We start from the raw sequence: 7,566 nt of genomic DNA, 5'->3' as shown, positions 1-7,566 counted from the left end.
AATGCTGCTGTCAGTTTGAAATTTCTTCTGTGCCTTTCATATCTATCTTTGTAAAGTCTTTTTAAAGGTTGTCTGCCGAAGTATTAATGCAGACAGATGATGAAATGCTGGCAACAAGATACATACAAAAATAACAGGGTGATCTTGTGTTAATGCATAATAAATACTTCCATGGAAACATGCAGATCTGAGATAGCTTAGGTAGTACAGTGGTTTAACGGGTGTGAACATCTCAGATTCAAGTTCTGTACTGCTTTGCTGAAGATTGCTAAATCACCTCCCTCTTGTTGAAGTGATTCCTAAAAAAAAAAAATAAATTGTGACTTCACTGAAGTGGGTAAAAAGAGACAAACACCACAGGAAATAAATTGGCATAGGTGTTGACATTTTAAGCATTTAAATATGTATTTCTATATTATTCCATTATACGGACACCAGACACACTTATACATGTAGAAAAACAATATCTATATAATATGTGTATATATTTATGTAAAATATATGTACATGTATTTAAAATGCATTTGATCGCTGGCACTTCAACAGACTTTACATTCTTTTATTTCTTCCCAAGTCATACAAAACTTGTCATTTTCTATCTAGAGGGACTTAATGAACGACCATACGAAGTGGCCCTCTCCATACAGAAACTATCTGTAGTTACTTGTCATTTCTTTCTTATGACCAGAGTATATAGAGTTCCCAGGTCAGTGATCTTTATCCAACTTGTGCGACATCTCAAGCATTCCCCCTCAATCCTCTCTTTTCTCAAGCTGAATTCTCATTCACTTTGAGAAAAGTAACGTGACTTCTTTTTTGACAAATGTGACTTGAGAGTCCTTTGTAAACTGTACATGATCTTATGCCAATTAATAAGCCCCAAAGGCTGAAGACATAGCCTGAGAAAAAACAACATATATGTGCTGACGCTCTATGGGTGCCTTATGGCAATGCTAGTGCAAGACAAAAAGGTGATACTAGCTTGTCAAGCTGAAATTGCCTATGTGTTGTGGTTTAACCCCAGTTGGCAATTAAGCCCCACACAGCCACTCGCTCACTCCCCTCCGGTGGGATGGGGGAGAGAATCAGAAGAATAAAAGTGAGAAAACTCATGGGTTGAGATAAAGACAGTTTAATAGGTAAAGCAAAAGCTGTGCACACAAGCAAAGCAAAACAAGGAATTCATTCACTACTTCCCATCGGCAGGCAGGTGTTCAGCCATCTCCAGGAAAGCTTGGCTCCATCACGCCTAACGGTTACTTGGGAAGACAAACAGCGTTACTCAGTGTCCCCCCTTCCTTCTTCTTCCCCCAGCTTTTATGCTGAGCTTGACATCATATGGTATGGAATATGCCTTTGGTCAGTTGGGGTCAGCTGTCCCAGCTGTGTCCCCTCCCAACTTCTTGTGCACCCCCAGCCTACTCGCTGGTGGGGTGGGGTGAGAAGCAGAAAAGGCCTTGACTGTGTAAGCACTGCTTAGCAATAACTAAAATATCCCTGTATTATCAATGCTGTTTCCAGCACAAATCTAAACCATAGCCCCATACTAGCTACTATGAAGAAAATGAACTCTATCCCAGCCAAAACCAGCACACTATGGAAGTCACTGTAGGTGTTGTGTATGTTAGCACACAATGAGTGGAAACATGTAAGTATGTTCCTTGAGGCAATGTAAGATAAGCTACCAGTGCAGGTAATACCAAGAGAAAGGAGGCACCTTACTCTGCCAGTGGAAAAATTTACGGGACAAAAGCGGCCTTCATTATTCCTTTGCAATGGGAGTCCTCTCCTGTTCCTAGGCTGCTTCATTATTGTTGTCCTTGGAGTACTTCTTGAAATAAATGACTATGAGTAGGAAAAGGGATGGACAGCTGTGGTTGTGTTGGTTATTGAAATTAATGTATCTGTTGTCCGAAAAGCGGATTCGTGCCCGGCGTGCAAGTAATTAATTCCATATGCTCAGGAGAGATATTGTTTTATTCAGGCCTGGGTGCTCGATGGACTTGTCACAAATCAAGCACGCCTGGTCTAATCACCTTTCTGTTTATATCCATGCTTCTCATACATATTTTAAGTTTCTCTTTTACATATTCATTACATTTCTGAAAACTAATTATAATATTACATCATCCTAGACACATGTGCAGTAAAGCTTTCAGGGTCTCCTTGAGGGTCTCGGGTGGTCTCTGGTGGTTGGCAGGGTAGTGAACTCTTCATGAACCTGTTCCTTTTTTTCCTTATAAGGTCGAGGTTTGCCTCCGAGCCACATCTGGACCACGTTTTTTTTATGGTTCTCTTTTCCAAGGTTACTCTTCACTAGAGTCTAACAATGCTTCCAGGATACACGATTTATACTAGTTACAATTCTACACACCTGCAAACACAACAGCTGCTAGTTACCTAACTTCTAAGCAACAAGTCTTCATTGTTTAGAATTACAGAAACGAGCAGTAGAATTACAGAAGCAAGCAGTATGGAATAGTAGATACTGTACCTACTGCATCATATCTGTGGCTGAAACATATGCTGACAGCCTCTCTGGCTATCTGTGGATATCATGGCTATCTATGGAGAGCTTAAGCAATATTTTCCTTCTCTTTACATTCTTTTAAAGTAATTTTAAAATAGCTGTTCGCCAGTTAATATTCAACTCTGGTTCCTAATAATAAAATACAATAACTTTACTCACCTTTTAGATATTAAGGCCACTAGCATATATCGTGCTAACCCCATGAGATCAGCCTGATGATCACCAATGAGCAATGAAAAACGTAAATCACCTCTCTTGTGGATGTCCAGCAAATAATTAAAGTTCTGGTGGGATTTAGCAATAAGAAAATGTAAAAAAACTACAAGACTTGAAATGCAAACCATATTCTTCCTTTAGAAAGAGATTGATGTATTAAATATTTATGCAAACATAATAAATAGGCAAGTGTATGAAAACACTGCTACACCTTCAGCTCTTTCATATATCATCTTCCTGAAAAAAAGGATTTGTTACTAAAATAGAAATGGAGCTCTGATATATAATTTTCATATTGGTGGCTACTTGCCATTATTCTTTCTATGTGCATCCTAATTTAGGTAAGAAGAAACCCATGAAAATTATTTCTGAATAGAAAATGGAAGATATCTTTACATCATTGGACACACTCTGGAAGTATTGAGCTCTTGTTAATACAGGATTAAAGTCCTATTTGTATTACTGACGTATTAATTTAAGTGAATGGCATGTCCAGCAACCTTCTGAAAAGAATAGATTTCTTGCATATTTTTACCTGATTATGAAGTCAGCAGTCTTCCCCAATATCACCTAGTAATACTTAGCATTCTCCTTTATGACTGTTGTTACACTATTGATTGATTCCCACAATAACCCTGAAGGAAACACTATATTGTCTTTTTTCAGTGATAGAGAAAGTAATGCAGAGAGGTTGCTGAATGTGACATAAGAGATGTATCAAAGAAAAGTTAGAGTAAGGATGAATTATTTGAACAAGATTCTTGTTCAACTATATGACTTTCTTAAAACCAGTGGAGCATGAGCCTACAAGTAGGGCATGATTTACCACTCTTCACTGATGTAAACACACACACTTCGGTTTGATCTTCATGAAGTTTGCTGTATTTTCTGGCTACACAATTAATAGCAAGCAGTAGACTATAAAGTGATTGTTCAGCACTTAGACATTCCAAAAAGCTCCATCCAAAGTGAAATGGTGTCATTGATTCTGCATGGACTAGGGAGTAGAACAACTTAGCCATCAATGCTTCAAGTGTATAAACCTTGACAGGTTCAAGTTTTGGGTAATAGAAAGCTGCTTACATAAGTGATTCACAAGAGGAATGTAACTACTATTTAGATAAAAAGAGGTAGCCTGGGATTAAAAATGTTTGGATAAGCAGTATTATGTTTACTTCAAATGGAATAAAGTAAGGAAGGACTAAAATAATCTAAATTAATTAAGAAATAAAGACAGATATAATGAAGCTTTTACTAATACTTACTTAGGGAAAAAATGTAATTTGTGTCTTTTAAGATTTGGGAAAAAAAGAGCAGAGATTTGAAGTTGCCATTTCACTGAAAACAAAACAAAGAAGCTATACGCAGACCAGCTCACCGTGTATTTTTATATTCACCAGGAACTCTAAATAAGAATCAAACTTTACAAAATGTTCCCCAAAATATATGCTGCACTGAAAAAAACAAATCAAACATTCAGGCTAAAATTTATCCATGTGATATACAGAAATGTTGACTATTTCTAGTATATGGTTATAATTTACAAAGAATTAGGACTCTTTTGGGATATTAGATAATGTCTTCAGGTAGAATAATAGGATAACTAATGTTGTAATAGTATATTCGAGGCTTTTGTAAGAGTTTGTTACCATACATGAACATACCTAAAAGGTGAAAGTTTCTAGAGAAACTCTGATTCTGTTGACCTCAAAAACTGTCATTGGTTTCACTGGGGCAGGACTTCGCTTTTCATGTGAACCCTGAGGAATCAGCTGTAGTTATGGACCACTGGAATGGAGAAGAGTCAGAGGTTGGGTGGACGGGGTAGAGAAACTGAGGGTTGAAGAATATGTAGGTTAAGCAGTTATAATCCAAAGATCTAGCTTTAAAATCTCCATTATGTCTGAAGATAACATATACTGTAAAGCTGCACGAAGGCATCGATAGCTATCACATGTCAGGAGCCTCATTGTGTGTTTTTATACCTGAATTTTCTTGCCAAGATATTCATCTCACTCACTCATTCAGTACAGTGAGGAAGACTGCTCGTAAAAATCACATCAGTATTAGTGTATGTTCTTACTGTAGGGTTCACTTGGGTTCTTCTGCATTGGAAAACATCTTATGTTAAACTAACTCAAGTGAGAATAACCAGACTGTCAAGTAGTGTTCAAGCTGTGTGTCTACACACCCTCTGTTCTTGTTTGATTGCTAAAGTAAAATTTCTAGGTGTAGTGCCAGAAGATTCTTTCCACTCTTTGAATTTTCTCAAGTCTGGAGGCATGGGGAAGGATGTCTTTGTTCTTTCTGAGCACAGTAAGGAGATTGTGGAAAACATTTTAGGACTGGGGCCCTTGAGCAGATCTAGCCTATATCCACACCGAGGAATGGTTATGTTAGCAGCTGGCGAATCATGCTAACTGTAGCTTTTACCTATACAGCAGAGAATATCAGTATAATGGACTTTATGTGCAGATGGAACTCATATTAGGAGCAATACTTGAATTACAATTTAAATAAAATTCATGGTGTAGACAAGGTTTAAAGGGTATGTCTATATTGTACTGTCTAATGCCACAAAGAAGCATACGAATTAGCTCAACCATTAAAAGTAACATGACTGCATTAATATGGTTCTCTGCTGCCTGATTTTCAGAGTATATTTATGTCAGAACTAGCGGCTTTAGAGCTAGACTGGGTATTTAAATTTGACACTACATTGTGCAATGAGGACAATCCCTACAAAGAATAATTAGAAAATGTTTACAGACTTTTTTTGGGGGGGGGCAATAAATGCTAAGTAATCTTTATTAATGATAAAAACCTGTGTAAACTGAGAGGATAGATGAACTGGAGAACATTTTATTATTCTAATCATCATCTCTTAGTGATAGCTGACCTGCTTCTCCACTTGCTTGCATCTTGAAAAGTGACTAACACTTCTTCAAAGAAAGCATAATGTTCTGAAAGGTAGTATTTTAGATCCACTGTGCTCAGCTGAAAATTACTTTATGAGATCTACAGTAGTGAAGGATTGGACCCAGATGAAACTACTAATAGTTAAGGCTCATATTTCTACATGACTTGTGATGAAAGAGAATAAGGTGCAGCATCTCCAGAGACTTGGGGGAATGTTCAGGGAGTGCTATAATTAATATCTAATCGTTCCATTTGACAACTCTTAATCTCATTTTCTCAGGCTTGCGTCCTACAGATTGTTTATAAATTAGATTGGTGGTCATAGTAATTGTTCCCCAGAGTTTGCAAAGTGAAGTGAGCCTAAAATGACTTCTACTTTTCACATCAGGGTCAATTGAGCACATCATCCTTCTCAGCAGGATAAAATGAGTACTGTGCTGTCTACTCTGGGGCAAATAATTTCCCTTTCATACAATCTTAGTAAATGAACTATGGAAGACTCTATAAGTTTAAGCAGGAAAGTACTGTCCCTTAGTCTACAGTGAAGCTCTTGTACAGTTTCAGCTTGTGCTGAAGCTCCTCTGCAGGTGACATGCACTGGCTAGTCTGTTTGCATAGCTGCAACACAGAAACATGCATCTCTGTTGTATGTGTGTGGTGTGGGTCTTCTGTACCCTCTTCCTCACCTTGTAATAGAACATCATCAGCTCCGTGGAGCAAAGGACTTTCCATGCCTCTTCACAACAGAAAAGGCACAGAGACTTGGAGGAGGAAATCATCATAAAAGCTCATTTTTGCCACTGAATTAACAGTGGATAACTTTCTTCAGTATGGCAATTTCTCAAAAGCCGCCTTCCAATGTAAATTCTTACTTCAGAAAAGTCATCCACAAGTCTGTTGTGGGCACTGTATGGCTCCCAGGCCCCAAAGTCTGATTTGTACTGATTCATGTGACTGTTTAATCTATCACCCACAACACCCTTTGGCAAGGAGTCCCACAGCTCAGCCATACATTACGCAGACAGCCAAGTCCTTTTATTTATTTCACACCTGGGTTTTACCAGCTTAATTTAACCCCCATCCCCCAGTGTTTTACATTGCAAAACACTGTATTATGGTTAACATAAGGATGTTCTTAATATGTTACTTCCAGCTTTGGCTATTCCAGGTTTAGATGCATTTTGTTTCCTCTATAACATTATGTATTTACTGATAAAATATATAATAGATCTGACCATCTGTATATAAGTACATAAACACACATATAATCAAGTTTTATACTATATGTGAAGCATTCTATATGAAAACTGTACAACATATTTTACATATACAGCCAAAAAATGACATTTTGTTTGTCATGACTTTTTTATCTTACAGTTCGGTGGCTTGTCTGAGATTTTCTTTTCAATTTACATTAGGTTCATAAAAAGATCGCTCTTGGGAGGCTAAAATTAGAATGAATGTGGCTTATCAGTTTAATTCACTAAATATCTGAAAACATAGGTTTTTACAGGATTAAATGAAAAATTTGAAATAATTCTTACCTACAGTTTAAAGTAATCTGCTTAGAAGAAATGAAAGATCTGCAGGTGACTACTAAGGCTGTGTGATTTATTGATTTATTTTTATCGACTTGGTAAGTACAGAGCACAGACAATACTTGTGACCTGATGAAAAGAAGCTGAGGTGCACAGCCGGGGCCGAGAAGGGGAAAAGAACAACCTGTTTCGGCTATTCAGTGGTGGAAGAATTTCATACCTGCGTTCTATGTAAATCATTTAGATCGTAAACGACACCACGTAAATTCACGAGCTTTCGGGGGGACGATCGAGACAAGCACAGGCACAAGCTGGGGGTTCTCCAGGCAGTCCGGCCAGCTGTGCGCAACCCCCGCCGCGGTC

The sequence above is a fragment of the Calonectris borealis genome, chromosome 2, assembly GCF_964195595.1.
Source record: "Calonectris borealis chromosome 2, bCalBor7.hap1.2, whole genome shotgun sequence".
Taxonomy (NCBI): domain Eukaryota; kingdom Metazoa; phylum Chordata; class Aves; order Procellariiformes; family Procellariidae; genus Calonectris; species Calonectris borealis.
The sequence above is the reverse complement of the archived record's forward strand: the minus strand, read 5'-3'. Positions refer to the sequence as shown.